Here is a 19,247-nt window from a genome sequence, read left to right as displayed (position 1 = left end):
CCTGGCTCTTCAATTCTTTCTGCAAACAAGACAGAAAATAACTTGATGTTAGTTTAACAGAAATGTTTAAGGTAGAAGATGTTTCCAAACAAACTCCCATTTTATTGAATGTTACCTATGAGGAGAGCTCAGAGTAATTCCAGATTAACAGCTGAGGAATTCACACAGCATTTGTTTTTCAGGAGGAGAAAGGACAACAGGCCTAGGGATCAACACATAAACCCTGGATTTCCAGCACCAATCCCTGTCTGCAGCTGTATTTAAACCTCGAGACATTAGATGGCACCAGAACCCCTCCACAGAGCTCGGGAGCCTCCAATCCTGATGGACTCCGGCACAAATTCCAGCATGACTTTATTGAATTTATTACCACCCCCATGTGGTGACAGCTCTGACATTTTCTATTGTTCATTTGAGAATTTTCTGCAGCATCTTGGCAGCCTCAATTTTTAGCAGGTGTAATAAAACTCAAGGAATATCATCCAGCAACCAGCATTCCACTTTCTAGAAGTGTTGGTGCCTCCCACTCCAGCTTCCTCTTGGAACACTGCACTGGGAAGACACGAGAATTGCAAAACATCCTCTTGTTCCTACATCACTTTTAACTGAAGGTATCCTGATATGCATTTCCCAAAACAATTATGAGCTTAAAAATGCAAAGATATTTTACATTTTTGAGATATATGCTGTTTGAAAGATACCAGTAATGTTTTAGAAAAGATCAAGATAATTAACAATACCAATACCCGTAATCTTAATTTTTTGCCAGATCCTGAACAGGTAGAAGTGCAAAGGGATCAGTTACCAGGCTGGAGGCACATGAGGGACTCTGCATACACAGAGGAGAGCTTGAAAAACCAAACCCACAAAACCCTGTTGGTATTAAGGAGATCAAGTCACACTGGGACATCAATATGTAATGGAAACCACAAGGACATGACAATGAGCAGAATTATCCCCACCTTCTGGAGATGGACACCCCAAAAAGGTGAATTCCCAATGGAGAACACCAAGCCTTCTCTCCCAAGTCCCTGCCCAGCAGCACAGAACTGAGGCTCAAGGCACTGCTGATGCTGAAAAAAAAGATCCAGCAGATTGTGGAAGAGATTTTGAGTCCCATGAGCAGCTGGAGGGTTCATGGCCACAGAGGGGGTGAAGGGGGGTTGTTTTAGCTGAGGGGAAATAAAGAAATAAAGGCCATTCCTGCTGCAGTGTCGTGCCAAGGCACCATCACAGCACCCAATACTCTGACCTCTTCCTTAAGTAATGAATTATGTAAACCTGCATTGCCAGAGCCCAGTTTAAGTTTCCTCCTGTGACAGTTCAGTGTCCCTGAGTGAATCATAAAATCAGGGAATGTCCTGAGTGGAAAGGGACCCCCAAGCATCATCCAGTCCCACCCCTGGCCTGCCCAGACACCCCAACAATCCCAGCCTGGGTATCCCTGGAGCTCTGTCCAAGCTCTCCTGGAGCAGCCTCGGGGCCAGGACCATTCCCTGGGGAGCCTGGGCAGTGCCAGCACCCTCTGCCTCTAAGCAGAACCTCCAGATCTGGCCCTGCCACCCTGTCCCTGCAGAGCCCCCACTCCAGAGGGTTCCAGCTGGGATGCTGGCACAGGCAGCAGGCTCACATCCTGCCTGCCACAGCTCAGCTCAGACAACAGATCCCACACTGGGCCTCCAAGCCAAGTTCTTAAAGGCTTTACTGGGTTCTGATGAGTTGTGTCTTCAGCTCTGTGGCAAAAGGCAGATGAAGATGAGTGGGAAGAAGGATCTGTCTCCAGGCTTGACAAACAGGCACCTCTCCAGCCTGGCTTTGGGTACACAGAGTTTATGAACAAGTGGCACCCCCATTTACATCTCAGTTAATTTCTCTTTATTTCCTAGCACCAGAGTTAAAATTGCAGAGCTGTGCTCAGATGTTCCCACCAGGAGCTCCAGCTCCTCGCCCCTTCCTGCTGATAAAGCCCCTTTTCATCCCTGCTCGTGGCTCAGCACAGCAGCAGGTCAAGAACAGCAGGGCCTCTTTTCTTTGCTGCATGACTCTGGTGGGAGAGCCGGGTTTGCCTTGCCCATGGAGAGCTCAGGAAAGCTTAAGAAAACAACCCACAATTTGCAGTGCAAATGGGGAGCTGTGTTAAACCCATGATTCCTCTGCAGGGCAAGGTCACGAAACAAGACCACGAATCCATTTGGTGCTTTTCACAGCCAGCACCGGCATTTTAGTGCTGAGGTACAACACACAGAACTGGGCTTTTGTTACTCAAAGCAACACCAGTGCAGTTCCTTGATAAAAAAAAAGTTCCTTAATAAAAGAAACCCCAGAACCCACTCCTGGGTCAAAGCTTGTTTTGTATCTCATGGAAGTCACATCAGCTTGTGCTACAACAAAACATTTTCCTGCAATAGTTCCATTTGAATCTTTTCTGTATCAATGTCACAGAATCATGGAGCATCCTGAGTGGAAAGGGACCCCCAAGAATCATCCAATCCAACTCCTGGCCCTGCACAGACACCCCAACAATCCCTGGAGCTCTGTCCAAGCTCTCCTGGAGCTCTGGCAGCCTCAGGGCTGGGACCATTCCCTGGGGAGCCTGGGCAGTGCCAGCACCTCTGGGGGAAGAACCTTTCCTGATCTCCATCCCAGATTCCCCTGGAACAGCTCCAGCCATTCCCTGGGTCCTGTCCCTGTCACAGAGCAGAGATTGGAGCTGCCCCTGGGGAGGAGCTGCAGCCCCACTGAGTCTCCTCTCAGTCTCCTCTCTCCAGTAGCTCAGCAGCCAAAAAGCAATTCACAGTATTTAATCCTTGTGGGTTATTTTGAGGAGGAACATCAACTCTCTCATAAGAAGTTTCTATTACCTCATTAAAACATCAATTGATAATGAGAAAATAAAAACCAGTGAGTCACAGAATATAAATCATTTTAAGGGAGAGAAATTCTTCTCTAGGAAAGAAGTCCACTAAGGCAAGAAAAAAGCTTTTACTTTGTTTTGTAGCTTTTATTTTTAGGGAAAGGAGTTGAAAAAATAGATCTTTAAGTCCAGACAAGATATATTCACATGCAGTTGCTCTTGGAAAATGCACTGCAGAAATGGGAACACCGAAGCAGAAATCTCCACCACCAGAGAGCACTCACATTTAGGATTTTCCCCACCTGACAAACACTCCAGTCAAAAATAAAACTGTTCTTACCGAGGAAATGATGCAACTTCAAATGCACTCAGTATAAATAAAGAAAAGTTAGTTGGCAAGACTTGGAACCCACACTCCCAAACAACATCTGCAGTACCGGACCGTTACACAGACGCCCCACCAGGCCACCCTGCTAAAGCACTCACATCAGACAGGGAATTCCTAATTAATCATTGACATGCAACTCCTCTGCTCCAGAAGCCAAAGAGCCCTTGGGGGAGCACTGCCAGCCCTGGGCTCCTCACTAACCCCTTTGCCACTCCATGCCCATCTGTCCATCATCCGAGGGACCGAGCATCTGCTGGAGAAACACGCCAGGTCAGCAGTTTGCTGTTCCTTTAGGAGAGCTGAAGGGTAGGTATTGGTATTCTGGATCATTTTCTAGTGGAAAAAGCCCTTCTCTGGTCCTGAACTGCTCTGTTCTCAGCACATTCTGCTTTACAGGGACACCAAAGCTTTACCCCTCAGCAGGTGCTCCCTGAAGCTCCTTTGGCTCAGCCCTTGCTGATGCTCCACAGGTCCCCCAGGACAGACCGTGCTCAGCCAGCCACAGCACACACACACACTGAGATGGGCTTTCAGTTTGGCTGTGCAGCAGTGCCTTAAAGGAAAGGAAATTTAACATTTCCACCACCAAAAACAAATAATTCAGGACAAAATCGAGAGTGCTACAGCTGCCTCAGCTATGCAAGTCAGCAGCAAACCTAGTCCCACTGAAGATTAAGAGAATCTAAACCAATGGTTTGAAACTATTCTCTATTTCCAGCTTATTTGTGAACTCCAAAGCACAAAGTGAAATACTGAGTATGATCACACAGCTTTTTCTTCCTCCTCTGTGCATGGGAAGAATGATCCAGGAGCTGCACACCTCTAGTATGTGGAGCAGGGACAATTCCTTTTCCTGTTGTAAACACCCCACATGGTTTGGGTTACTCTCCCAAAGGGGGTTACAAGCTTCAGTTATTTTTTTCCATGAAATATATACATTAAAAATCCATAACTGCAGGCTTTGAGTCCATTCTCTTTGCAAACCTGCATGGAGACATTTCATTTCATTAAAACTTGTGTTCATGAAGAGATGTTCATGGACAGGCAAGGATGAGCCTTTAGAATGTGTTCACTAAGGAAGGGAATTTAAGCAGACTTCTGGCAGTGAAACCATATTTACCTGGTTTGTGAGTGCAAGAATGAGTAGCCTGCACTCACCCAAGGGAAGAACCCCATTCTCCTCGTGCTTTGGGAAGCGAGTGACTTTCCTAAAGCAAATTCACTCTGGGCCTCAGGTACTTGGGCCTCTCCTGTGTGATACCAGGTCTCTCTACTGAGAGTTCAGTGCTGCCTAAAGACTTTATTTTATGTAAATCTCAGAATATCAGCTGTCAAACAGGACTTCAAATCTTTCAGTAAACTGTTCATAAACTGTCTCACAGTGAATCAGCCTCTCACAAGAGCACTCAGATAAACAGGATTTGCGTTGGCAGAACTATGGCTAAAATATTCCTGCTGCTCTTGGAAAAACAGACCGAAAAACTGTCCAGTCAGTATAACCTCCCTGCACCAGGAAAATGATCCAAGTCTGTCCTGATCATGAATATGCATGTCTACAATATTCAAAATATGCATGTCTACAAGATTCTGATCTACCCCGAGGGCCAGAAAAACTGCAATTAAATTCATGTCAGGTGCAGGTGAGATTTTTGCTTGCACTTGGTCTGCATGGACTCGGTGCTCAGATGCTGCCAGTTGAACAAAATAGGAAATGCCATTTGGAGCGTGTTCTGCACCACTCCTTTCCTGTATGGAGGGAGCAGACAGGGCAGGGTGAGGAATACTCCATTCATCTGCAGCCTCCAGCCAGCTTGGAAATTAGGTTAAAAGAGTTCTTTGTAATGATGTCACTTTTTTCTAAATAAAATTAGCAAAGTATGAGTGACCACTGCCACATCTTCCTCAACAAACAAAGGTTTAAGCAAACTGTCTGTAATTTGATGGAGCTGATTCAGCTCCAGCCCAGCTGACCCTTGAGCCATCCACCAGCTCTGCAAGTAAGGTAAGGTCAGGGGAAGAAAAATGGGAGATGGATGCTAAGCCAGCTCTAATGAACACTGAATAAAGTCTAAAACTGGGAGATGTAGGAACAGGAATAATATTAAAATCCCTCTCCTTAAATAAAAAGTGCTAACCTTGCACTGAAAAAATGCCAAACCACTAAACACAGGAGTCACTGAACTTTCATTTCTATTTGCGTCAGAGCGGCCGAGCTCTCTGTGCAGCAGGGGAGCCCTGCACACTCCTTTTCCAGCTCTGGAGCACAGCAGAAGGCACAAGCAGACTCAAGATACATAAGGAATCAAAGGGAAGTTCTTTAAAAAGCCTCCACACAATGTTTTGTGGTTTATTCCAACCTGCACGGGATGAAGTCGCTGCCAGCACAGGTAGAGGGAAGCAGTTTGCTCCCTGTGTGTTGAGCAGTAAAACACTCCCAGTTTCCACGTGAAAATCTGCCTGGGACATGGCAAAATCCACATCCAATAACCACAGCTGTGCTCTGGGCAGGATGGTGCCCTGAGGGCTCTCTTGAGGGGGAATTATCCTGGGATCCCACATCTAACCAGGAAAGAGCAGAAGAGGCTTGGGATAGCAGCAAACAAGAGGCTGCCATCTGCCCACAATCTCTAACTTTTTATCTGCCACATAAAAGCACATAACCTCTAAAGGGACAGTAAAAAGCAAAAGAAAGCTCAGCAGTCAGGCAGGTTCTCCTCTCTGCTCCTATCACACCCTGAGCCAGCTGGAGCACTGAGCCTGCCACACAGAGGAACTTATTCAAATACATGAGACTCACAAAACTACTGAGGAGGAGGAAAAGGTGGAAGTGATCACCTATAAATTCCTGTGGAGATGAGAATCACCCTGCCAGGCAGCCGGAAGAAATTATTAAACAGAACACAACACAGGCCCATACAATGGGAAAATGGGAAAGGAGGACTCTGGCCAACACAGGCTGGAGAGGAAAAGCTGCAGAGCAGTTCAGTGGCAGCTGCAAGGACCAGGAAGCCCTGCTGAATATGGCTGAGCTTATTTTATGGATGTATTTAGAAGATTTGGCTTCCTACACTGATCAACAGCTGACTTCATGATCCATTATGTTGCTTCCATTCTGATGTAACAGCACTCAGGTACTTAAAAAAGACATTTTACCTTCACTCACCTTCTCTTTCCAAACCCTGTGTCCATATAAACTATTAGCTGCCACATCCCAGCCTTCAATTTTGGGAATTCAGCTTTATACCCTTGTGTTAAAGGATTTGCTACCTTCAGACATTTCAGGGGACAAAACTGCAAAAACACCTGCCCAAAAGGCAAACACCAGGACATTGCCTGGTGGATGGATAGATTTGCACCATGAGGAAGATCCTGCCTGATTCCCTCAGCTTGGTTCAGTGGGGTGTGAATTCTGCAGCTGTGGCTTTGTCCCAGTGGTGTCCAGACAAGCTGATGCTTCTAAATAACCTTCTTGTGAGGGATGCTGGGAGGGCTATAAAATCATTCAACCCAGCAGAAAGATCCAGAAACATGCAGAAAAACAAAGCCCATGACTGAGCCCCTGTTCCTTGCTCCCAACTCTCCAGTAAGTCAGGAAACAACAACCACTCCCAAATAACATCACCTGAAACTGCAGCAGCCCCTGCACTGATGGTTTGCTGATGGTTTATTTTCTAAGCCATGTTCTAACACACACCTGGTGTGACACTTTCCCAACTCTGTCCACACTCTGGCTGAACTGGGGAAGAAGTGTTTGATTTTAAACAATCTGCTTTAGAGAGGATGAAGGGGAGGAAAGCTGTGAAGGACCAAGCTGTGGAGAAAGGGAGGGACAGGACAGGGTGGGCAAGTGAAGGAGGAATGGATTTGGGTAGTGGGGAGGGCACTGCATGAAGCCCTGGACAGATTCAGCCCCTTCTCCTCCTGTTGTCCCTTGAGCCCTTGGAGTGTTGTTCAATTAACAGAACCTTGTGATAACTACACATCTTTTCACTCCACAAGCCCAAGTGCCAAGGTAAAGGCCCAGGATTCCACAGGTTTTCTTTGGAAATGCCTGCAGACTCCTTTAGCAGTCAGCTGGCTGGGAGCTGCTGATGTTCAGCTGCTTCATTGTTCTGCTGGGAAGGAATATTCTGAATTGTTAAGCTCGTGGCCACTGCTGATCTGTGGATGCTGCTGGAGCCCCTGAATACAGCATTGTTTGGGACAGGGCTCAGAAAACCCAAGAATCATCTTGCAGCATTAAGATACAGAATCCCATGTGCCAGCACTCCAAAAGAATGGCTCCATGCTCTGGTAACATTACATCTAAAATAAAATTAGGTGCCTTTTTTATACAAACACAAGCCACACAAACCAAACATTTGCATAATAATGCAAAACATGCAAAAAATGCCTCATGTTTCTGCATCATTAGGGCTTCCTTTGCAGCTGTTGCAGTGATTTGTACCATGGCACCCCAAAGCAAACAGTGACAGTCCTTACACAGGCCTGTGTTGCCTGGTTGTGACACTGTGCTGTGAGTGACACTGGGCTGTGAGTGACACTGGGCTGTGAGTGACACTGGGCTGTGAGTGACACTGGGCTGTGACACTGTGCTGTGAGTGACACTGGGCTGTGACACTGTGCTGTGAGTGACACTGGGCTGTGAGTGACACTGGGCTGTGAGTGACACTGTGCTGTGAGTGACACTGGGCTGTGACACTGTGCTGTGAGTGACACTGGGCTGTGACACTGTGCTGTGAGTGACACTGGCTGTGACACTGGGCTGTGACACTGGGCTGTGAGTGACACTGGCTGTGAGTGACACTGGGCTGTGACACTGGCTGTGAGTGACACTGCTGTGAGTGACACTGGGCTGTGACACTGCTGTGAGTGACACTGGCTGTGACACTGGGCTGTGACACTGCTGTGAGTGACACTGGCTGTGAGTGACACTGGCTGTGACACTGGGCTGTGACACTGGCTGTGAGTGACACTGGCTGTGAGTGACACTGGGCTGTGACACTGGCTGTGAGTGACACTGCTGTGAGTGACACTGGGCTGTGACACTGCTGTGAGTGACACTGGCTGTGACACTGGGCTGTGACACTGGGCTGTGAGTGACACTGGGCTGTGACACTGGGCTGTGACACTGGCTGTGAGTGACACTGGGCTGTGACACTGGGCTGTGACACTGGCTGTGAGTGACACTGGGCTGTGAGTGACACTGGCTGTGAGTGACACTGGGCTGTGACACTGGCTGTGAGTGACACTGCTGTGAGTGACACTGGCTGTGAGTGACACTGGCTGTGAGTGACACTGGGCTGTGAGTGACACTGGCTGTGAGTGACACTGGGCTGTGACACTGCTGTGAGTGACACTGGCTGTGAGTGACACTGCTGTGAGTGACACTGGGCTGTGACACTGTGCTGTGAGTGACACTGGGCTGTGACACTGGCTGTGAGTGACACTGGCTGTGAGTGACACTGGCTGTGAGTGACACTGCTGTGAGTGACACTGGGCTGTGACACTGGCTGTGAGTGACACTGGGCTGTGACACTGTGCTGTGAGTGACACTGGGCTGTGACACTGGCTGTGAGTGACACTGGCTGTGAGTGACACTGGCTGTGAGTGACACTGGGCTGTGACACTGTGCTGTGAGTGACAGTGGGCTGTGAGTGACACTGGGCTGTGACACTGTGCTGTGAGTGACACTGGCTGTGAGTGACACTGGGCTGTGACACTGGCTGTGAGTGACACTGGGCTGTGAGTGACACTGGCTGTGAGTGACACTGGGCTGTGACACTGTGCTGTGAGTGACACTGGGCTGTGACACTGTGCTGTGAGTGACACTGGGCTGTGAGTGACACTGGCTGTGAGTGACACTGGGCTGTGACACTGTGCTGTGAGTGACACTGGGCTGTGAGTGACACTGGGCTGTGACACTGGCTGTGAGTGACACTGGGCTGTGACACTGTGCTGTGAGTGACACTGGGCTGTGACACTGTGCTGTGAGTGACACTGGCTGTGAGTGACACTGGGCTGTGAGTGACACTGGCTGTGAGTGACACTGGCTGTGAGTGACACTGGGCTGTGACACTGCTGTGAGTGACACTGGCTGTGAGTGACACTGGGCTGTGACACTGCTGTGAGTGACACTGGCTGTGAGTGACACTGGCTGTGAGTGACACTGGGCTGTGACACTGCTGTGAGTGACACTGTGCTTCTCCAGGCACCCTGGCTTTTCCAGCACGTGGTGGTGACTCAACTCTGTGGTTTGGCCCACAAGCTGTCCCAGGCGTTCCAGTGTCAGCCAAGGGCTCTGGTGGACAGAGCACTGAGTCTCCAAGCAGCAGATGAGGATGTTCCACCCCCAGCTGCCCATCCTGCCCCTCAAACATTCCCTTCTGCCACGTCTGCTGCAGGGACAATGAGGGACAGCTGTGACCTCGGCCATCCCCAGATTGCCACCTTCAGTCACCAACGGCCTCAGCCAGAGCATGTGGACAAGGAACCACAAGCAGTGAAGGGGAAAATTAAGTCTGCAAATCACAAAGCAAATATGTTTCAACAATATGTTCATGAACTGCTCAGGCTGAAAGGACTTTTCCTCCTGCTCCCTTGAAAGGCTGGCTGGTCAGGAAAAGCTTCCCACTTTGGATATAGATTTGGCTCAAGTTTGTTCTGGGGCTTTCTTTCAAGTATTTTCTGTTTTGTACTGGAAAAGCTTCATGTCCCTAATGCAGATCTGAACAGAACTGCACCAAAACCCCTCTTCTCCATCTCCCAGCCTCTGCCATCACAGGGAATGAAGCAGGAGGTTCCCTGGAAGACAAAACCTCAGGCTCTGTAAGGGACCAGATCATGTCAGTGTGAAAATGCCCATTAACACACAAGGTTTGTTCTTCCAATTAAAGAGCAATGAATATATCACAGAAAGTTTGGGTGGGAAACAAAGAAGTTTGTAACTACAACCAAGTGCAGTGGGTTCACTTAAATTCACGAGTGTGACTGAGCTGGCAGATTCAGTACAATCTTTCTCCTCACTGAAAATCTTCTCCTCAAGTATCTTTCTCCTCACTGAAAATCAACTTCAAAAAGGGAAAAAGAGAAGGAACAACACAGGGAATGCTTCTAACACCCTTGTGGGTGTGGAAGTGCCGAGCAGAACTGGCAAGATAAGCAAATGAATTTGCACAGTGGCCTGAAGTACCTCACTTTACATTCTTTGAATGGAAAAGCAGCTGAGCAGCAGGAGAGCTGCTATTTATGCATTCATCATCCACTGCAAAAGAAGTGAATTCCTAAATCGCAACTGTACACAGATAACCCAGGGGAACATTAGCAAGATGGAAAAGGACTTAAAAGGTTTGATTAGTAAAACAGATTACTTGATTTACATGCTGCTTGGTTTATCGGTTTAAATTATCACCGGAAATATTGGGCTCATTTACTTCCCTTACATTTGACATATTTTTTTCTGTCAAAGACAGCTCCTGCTCAGAAGCTGAAAGACTATTCAAGTAATAGTAATGTGAGACAGCACAAATACCACACAAATCAGAATTACCATGCAGATAACCTGAAAAGCATCTCCCATTTATCTGCCACAAGCCAAGCTGGCTTTGACCATCACATTTTTAATCCTAGGCCAGGGGAATTCAGATCCCCGTGAAATTATTTAAAACAGGATCTTTAGAAGGACAAATGAGCCTGAGGATTCAGGCAGGCCTCTACTTCTCTGATGTATCAATTGCCAGGTAATGAACATTAGTTAATGACAATCTCCAAAAGTCAGTGCCACAGTTTATCAAAAAAGTTTAATAAAGTCGACCACTAATTATTCAGTGAAAGCACTGATTTAGCCTGGGCTGGTGGTGAAGCTGAGCTTTGGCAGAGCCAATTGCAGGGAGTGAAGCTGCAGCTCCTGTGCAGGATGATCACATCCCTGCTCACAGTCCTGGAGCAGCCAGACCCGCGCAGGGCAGCGGTGCCAGACCCTCCCCTGGTGCTCCCAAACAGCCCCTGCCAAGCTCTGAACTGGGATCTCCAGGAAGAGCAGCACTGATGTTCCAAATAATTTTGCTATCAGCTTTATTTATATATATATATATATATATATAATTTTTTTTTTAAGAAATTAACTTAATTAACAGTTCAGAGCTGATACATCCTTCTCCAAACACAGCCACCTCCCTCTCTCCTTCCCTCCCCTGAGAAATCAGCTGCTGAGCCCTCGAAGAACAGCATGAAACACAAAAACCCACTTGGAATCAACAAGTCTGGCAGCCACAAACTGTTAATCTCTTTAAACCTTTTACAAACAGAAAATAATCTGTTAGATGGAAAAGATATTTTCTACGCTATTTTCTATGTTTCTCTTCAAATCAAGTGCTTCATGTTACCCTTCTCACACTCATCCCTGCTGCACAAAAGATGAATGGATCTCTCACCCATACTTGTGTCCTTGGAATACCCAAGATTTTGAATTACCTGTAAGTAAAAACAGGAATGGTCACTATCAGCTCCTCCCACCCTCAGTGCTGAGGCTCCAGCAGGCAATAGCAAATGAGGGGAATGGCTCTACTGCCAGTCTTCCAAGGACTTCTGGAGACAATGGAGTGGTTTCTCAGAATATTTTGCTGTTCAATGGGAAAGCACTGAAAATCCATACATTTAGGGGACAATCCACAGTGGAATACAACAGCCAATCATTATATATCAGCATACACATCATGACATCAGCTTAGCAAAGCTGCCACCCTCACTCCAAACCAGCCTTTGGTGAACTTAAGAAATTCTGCTTTGAATGCAAGAATTTGAACCTACAGGATACACAACTCTTGCATTTTAGATATTGTATAAAATGTAATGCAACAGTCACTAATACACGGTTCTCTCACACATCCCAGTCCTCGAGGATTATAGTATTTTCATGTTGTTTTTATTTAATGTAGCCATGGCTATAAGGTAAAGAATGGCAGGGTTAGATGGGATATCAGGAGGAAATTCCTCTCTGTGAGGGAGGTGAGGCCCTGGCACAGGGTGCCCAGAGCAGCTGTGGCTGCCCCTGGATCCCTGGCAGTGCCCAAGGCCAGGCTGGAAAGGGCTCAGAGCAGCCTGGGACAGTGGAAGATGTCCCTGCCATGGCAGGGGTGGCACTGGATGGTCCCTTCCAACCCAAACCATCCTGTGATTCCACGATTCTATATTTTATATGTGTGTAAAATTAACTTTAAAGGTTTTAATTTACACAAGGCTCCTCCTAACAAATATTTCCCACACTCTTCCAACTGAATCTGAGGAATAAAATGGTCACTTAGACAATCCAGTCAAATCAATAGCTTTGGATCCAATGGCATGGCCTGATGGACTTGCAGATAAGGACAGGGTTCAAGTGTTTCAGTCACGGCACTTTCATGCAGTGCCAATAAAATTACTACAAATCCTGGTTTTGTCAAAAGGAGAGTGGAATGTGTTTATGAAATGACTCTTTTCCTCCTAAATATATTCAAGAGAGACTTACAGGAAAAGAAATAAAGCTCAGTTATTTCCTGTTCACATCTCTGTGCTTTGAGCAGGAGAACAAAGGAATTTTACACTCCGTATCAACACTCATCTTAAACACCATTCTTTGGCCTTCAGCTGGGTACAGGGTGGCACTGACAGTAAAGGAAATGCTCCTACATATAGAAAATCAGCAGCTTTGATAAGCTGCACGGGTCATTATGCTGATAAGGACAGTTACTAACACCTTATCTACACTTCTTTCAAAGTCCCAGGTCAGAGGAGGTAAAACCCAGCTAATTATCCCTCCTCCTTCTCTCTCATGCAACCAGGAGTCGTCTTTTGAAGGTATTTGAAGAGTGAAATGTCTTTCTCAGTGCTAAAATAATCGCAGTTCAGCAGTGGAAATGCCAACAGTTCCAGGAAATGGGCCATGCAAAAACCCCCCTAAACTGTCCAGTAACCTGAGACAAGAAAAATCCTTTTCTTAGTCCAGATCTGTTGATGTAACCTCAAGCAAGACAGATCGGGGATCCAAAACAGTTTAACACCACTCGGAGAGGACTCTGGAAATATCTCATCTGGGCTGTGGCTCACCCAGTTCTGGAGAAGAGAACAAATCCTCACTAGCCAAAGATGAAGGAATCAAGGAATGCAAGCACTGAGTGGAAGCCCCAGGACCCAAGGTCAATCTGTCCAAACAAAATCCCACCTGTGCACCCAGCCAGCAAGGAGAGCTCACCATTTCCCCTCTCACCATTTCCCCTCTCCCACCCAGTGCTGCCTCACCAGTGTTAGGCCTTAAATTCTTTCTCCTTCCCTTTTTTTGGTGGGGATATGGGGAGGGAGCAAAAGTGGGGAGAGAAGGAAAGCTGGGGAGAGGAGATAACAGACACAGTGTAATTCCATCAGCTCAGGTCTGGGAATTTGCTTCCACTTTTAGTTTATTAATTCAGACTTGATTTACTGTCCTCCACAAACCACTTGTAACTGTACACTCCATTAACCATCTCCATTTCTTCTCACTTATCCCACATTAAAAACAGAGACACAAACCTGTCTATACTTATTATAACAAACCCTGCTCATATTTTATAAAGTCATACCAACATTTCCTCTGCTTTTTTGACTGCACCTCCTCCCACAGCATCTGGGCATCTCATGCAGCTCCCTGAGCTGGTGCCTGGTGTCACAGTTTGTTCTGTGTCCTCTCATCACCCTCTGTGCTGACCCTGACCCTGACATTCACAGCCCATTACTCAGCTGGAAATGAATGGCTCAGCTCTGGATAATTTGGTTGCATGCACTGGGATCAGCATCTTCTGCAGGGGCACCACCGGTGTTGTGAAGCTTGTTTTGACACAAGCTACCTCAGCTTTGTGACCACTGCAGGATGTTCCTGTTCCCCCCACCAGCCCAGCCCCTGGCCCAGCAGAGGTTTCAGCAGTCACTGCCCAGCACCTGCAGCAGTCCTGATCAGGGATGTGTTGGAGAGCTCTGTTCACAGTCCCAGAGCTCTGTAACCTGCACACTCTGCTCTCACAGGGTACCTGTGCAGGTCAGCTTCCATCTCTCCTGTTTGAGCAGCCCTTCAGGCCAAAGCTGCTTTACCAAAGCACTGTCAGGTCTCTGCATTCCCAGCTGCCAGCCCTGCTCCTGGCTCACCAGCCCAAACCTCCCCTGGGATACCAGCATTCAGGCAGCTGAAGTTTTGGGGTTGATTCATCAACTGCACTGACCAGGTCTCCAGTGACTGGATAAAGAGATTTTAACACCAGTAACTCCTGTATGGTGTCCACAGTGCAGAAGTGGGGATCACCTCCTGACAGATCCCTGCAGTTTCTTTCCCTCAGGGGATCCCTGCTCAGGGAATACAGTGGCAAAAGGCCAAAACCTCTCTGCATGAAGCCCCCCCAGCTCTGCAGCCTCACAAGCTGGAGCTCCACAGGCTGAGGAAGCAGCACGGGCACGTTCTCCCAGCTCCACACCTGAGCTGCTGTGCCCTGCCAGGACCCAGCTGCCTCTGAATGGAGCTCACGTGCACCTTTATTAGCACTGTGGTTAATCTGCAACCAGATCACCCACTCCAGGGCAGCTGAAGATTAAATGTACAGGAAATAAACCAGATACTACTACCACTAAACATTAACTCGCTGCTGCTGGACTATCTTGTTTTAAGCCCATCATCTTCCTCAGTAAAGGAAAGAAGTGGGTGCTGACACCCAGGTGTTACTGAGAACATAAAGTACCATTTCAGTTTCAAATAGTGTAATGACACACACAACATAAACCATCACCTCCATGAACCAGGGGGACATGCAGAAATCTGGGACAGTTTTTGATCAATTATTGCCTCCTCACATACTGATCACCACTTCCAAACGAGGCCAGGACTCATATCCCTGGTTTAACTGGGTGGGTTCAGATTGTTTTGCTCCTAAAGTCCTTTCCAATCACCTGTTTGAACCCTGTTTCCAAAGAGACCTGGGAGAACAGGTACCTAAGACACTCTGGTATGAGCAGCAAGGTGAGATTGACCTGGCTGTGCCACATTTGTATCGCCAAAGGAATCAGACTGTTCTTCCTTCTGTCCCCAGCAGCCTCCATAGGGCAAACCCCAAAGTGCTGGGACAGCACTGGATCAAACACTGACCAGCTGCTGATACACAGCCCAGCACACAGCATATGGCACACACAGAAACTGCACTGAGTGCTTGTTTAAACACAGCCTCCTGCTGCACTCTCCCCACAGCAGCCATTGTTTGTAAATGTCTAATTACAAGGCAAAGGGCACGTGGGAGGTTTTCATCACAGGCTGATCAGATATAAGCAGCATATAACAAAACAAAGGGATCAGTATTTTAAAAGCTTCCAAACTACAACACCACATGGGCCAAGCAGTGGGGCCCATTTTCAAATTACAGCTTGTTGGGTGATAATTACATCAACACCACTGCAATTACTGAGGCTGTGATCGCCCCAGTTTGATCAGGAACAGCAGTGTGCTCTGCAGCTCAGTGTTATTACACAGGTTCTGCAACTGGAAAAGTGACCTGGAGAAATAATTCAAAATTCACAAGGGACCAATCCCTCACAGTCAAGCCGAAAGGACTGTCCAAACATCTAACCAGACGAAAGAACCGTTATTAAAGCAATGGTATCAACCCAGTAACCTACATTAGCAGACTGAAGCCCTTTACAAGCCATTGCTCATTCATAATAGCACTTTTATTGCTGCTTCTTGAACCCTGAATTGGTTCGTGACCCCCTCATGTTCCTGCCTCTTCTTCACACTGTACCCATGCTTAATTAAAAGAAAAAAAAAAGAAGGGAAGATGGTTAGAGACAGCTGTCTTCACCCCACAGCTGACAAAAATGAAGAGAGAAGCCCAGCTAGGCCACAATTTTAGCCACAGCCAGACTTTGCTGTCAGTGCTGGTGCTCCCATCATGAAGCCATGGTTTGTACCCATCCCAGCTGAGGATGCACTCTGAAGGCACAGGAAGGGCAGTTTGGGAGCACCAGGACAGATTATTTATTAGCTGTAACACAGGGCCAGCCAGGCCAGCAAGAGGCATTTCTGGCAGCACCACGCTCTGGGATCAAGGTATTATTTCAGCTATTGACAGATCATTCAGGGAGGCCTCCAAACAAGGGATTCAAACAGAGAGGGCTGACAGACAGCAGGACACAAGGTGCTGGCACTCCCAGGCAGAGCTGCAATTACAGCAGCACCTCCCTCACAGCTGGCACTCACAGAGTAACAGCAAAAACTAGGACGTTAAGAGCACGAGCATCCTTTATAGATCTGAAGGAAATAAAGACAGTAAAAATAGCTGTAAACCAGGTTCAGTGACTTGTGACCACAAAACCCTGCAGCAGAAAGATCTGCACCCTCCTGCACTACAAAACCAGTGTGAGGCTGGTACCTTCAGTAAAGGAATGTGACTTTGAAAATTAACCCCTCAGCCACTTTGGCAGAGCTCGTCTGTCTGCTGTCACTGCCTTGGTTCATCCCTTCAATACTTTATAAATCAGCAGTAAATAAATACATGACAAGTATTTAGAACACATCATACTAATCTGAGCTTTCCTAAGATGAGAGTTCATGCCACCTCCCAGAGTCATGAAAGCTTTAGAAGGAAAAACACTTTAAAGCAAGTTAATTCCTGCACTTGTTTGTAACATTCCCTGCTTTGTCTTAGGACTGAGAAACTTCAAATGTTCACACAGGTACTGAACTGGAACTCAGGACTGTTCTTAGTTGTTAGGACTTAGCTGCCAGAGCATCCTCCGGGACAGCTCTGTCCAGGAGAGCCAGAGAGGAAGGTGCAGGAGCAGGAGGGCTTGGCTGAGAGGAGCTGCAGGGAGAGCAGCACCGAGCCCCAGGACCATCCCTGTTCACTGCTGTGGATGTGAATGCTGGAGAACTCAGAGGAAACCACAGTTTATGCTCAATACAGTAGTGAAACATCATGAGAACAGTGCATCTAAATCATAAAATGGCACAAGAGGAGGAAAAGGAAGTGAGTTTCCAAAACAGGATTAGACACTAAAGTGAAACTCAAGAGTTGCACTGACAGGCACAGTCCAAAGCTCCTGATAAAATCAAGATCCTGCCAAGCTCTGCTGTCCCAGAATTGCATGTTTGAGGGAGAGGGACAGAATGACCCAACAGGGATCTGCCTCCTCCAGAGCCTGAGCAGGGCGTGAGCAGGGCACCACTGCTGTGTCCTGTGTCACTGCACCACTGCTGTGTCCCCTGTCACTGCACCACTGCTGTGTCCTGTGTCACTGCACCACTGCTGTGTCCTGTGTCACTGCACCACTGCTGTGTCCTGTGTAACTGCACCACTGCTGCATCCCCTGTCACTGCACCACTGCTGTGTCCTGTGTCACTGCACCACTGCTGTGTCCTGTGTCACTGCACCACTGCTGTGTTCTGTGTCACTGCACCACTGCTGTGTCCTGTGTCACTGCACCACTCCTGTGTCCTGTGTCACTGCACCACTGCTGTGTCCCCTGTCACTGCACCACTGCTGTGTCCCCTGTCACTGCACCACTGCTGTATCCCCTGTCACTGCACCACTGCTGTGTCCCCTGTCACTGCACCACTGCTGTGTCCCCTGTCACTGCACCACTGCTCTGTCCCCTGTCACTGCACCACTGCTCTGTCCCCTGTCACTGCACCACTGCTGTGTCCCCTGTCACTGCACCACTGCTGTGTCCCCTGTCACTGCACCACTGCTGTGTCCCCTGTCACTGTGCTCAGGGTGTCCCTGCTCTGTCCCACACAGATCCTCAGCCCGAGAGCTGCTGCTGCTGCCACCTCTGAGAGCAGCCCAGTTTGGAGTACTGGTTGTGTGAACTCTTGGATGACACGCAAGAAGGCAATTTACTATCAGAAAGCAAACACTGAAAATTCTGATTCTATCTCAGCCTTTCCCCCCACAATAATATCCAATAGCTCAAGGACTCCCTAAATGGAAATGCAACTAATACAGGGCTTAAAGGTCATCTCAAAGGAAAGCTGTGTGCGACAGAACATGGCTTGTCAATTCCACACAAATTATTCCAGAATGCCTTGACTGACTCCATCTAGGGCAAAGGAAAAAAAAAAAGAAACAACAAGGAAAATTAAGTAGCTGGTTAAAGAGAATTTAAGGAGGTTCCTAACAATTCTTTTCAATATCAGGAAAACAGATTTAAAAACACCTCAGCTGTGGCTACTGTGCCAGCAGAATCAGAGTGCTTGATTCTCTGAACACAGCTCTGGTCTGACCCAGACAAAAAGGGTGGCAAAGCCACCCAAGACATTCCCCAGGGGCTGCTCTGGAGTCAGCCTGGCTGTGGCACCTCTTGGAGTGTGTCCATGAATAGCAGTTGTATGGGAGTTACCAGCTGCAGCACAAAGCCCTCCAGAAAACATGAAACGAGATTTTCCTGGTTGGTTTCTGATTTCCCTGCTTGCACTGAGGACAGTCACAGGCACCTGGAGCAGAATAAGGCACAGGCACCAAGGAGCCAGAGCCTTTATGGCCACACCTCACCTGTGTCACTTGGAATGGTGCTGCCACAGCACAGCCCACAGCTGGCTTTACACTGCTCCCTTGCTGAAATCACTACTTTGAGGCCAAATAATTGTATCTTACATAATGTGGCCACTAACCAAACTAACAAAAGCTTCCTGAGGAAATCAACATGCCTGAAATTAGACTTGCCTTAAGATTTTAAGTAAACTGAAAGAACTCTTAAGCCATGGCAGTCTCTGGGTTGTGTCAGACGTGTGTTGTGCCTTCATCCCCTATTAAAAACCAAGGAACAGTGGCTGCCAGCTGGTTCTCTGCACTAGGAGCTGCAGCCACCATGTGCAGCCATAAAATGGGACTTGGAAAATTATGTACAGATGGGCCTAGAAGTTCAGCATTTATATGTTCTCTTCATAGCCTGCATTTGCTATAGATACAAGCAAATCACAATCTTTTCACAAATATTCTTTGTTTGAATTACTCAGAAAAG

General features: G+C 47.5%; 1 protein-coding gene across 2 annotated transcripts in view; it reads right to left on the bottom strand.

The window, feature by feature from the left end:
* Window positions 1-19,247, bottom strand: part of MYO1D (myosin ID) — a 158,419-nt gene that overhangs the window by 121,354 nt on the left and 17,818 nt on the right. The gene's annotated exons all lie outside the window — the stretch shown is intronic.

The sequence above is a fragment of the Poecile atricapillus genome, chromosome 27 (assembly GCF_030490865.1).
Source record: "Poecile atricapillus isolate bPoeAtr1 chromosome 27, bPoeAtr1.hap1, whole genome shotgun sequence".
Classification (NCBI taxonomy): Eukaryota; Metazoa; Chordata; class Aves; order Passeriformes; family Paridae; genus Poecile; species Poecile atricapillus.
Note: the sequence above shows the minus strand (reverse complement) of the source record. Positions and strands in the feature narration are given on the sequence as shown.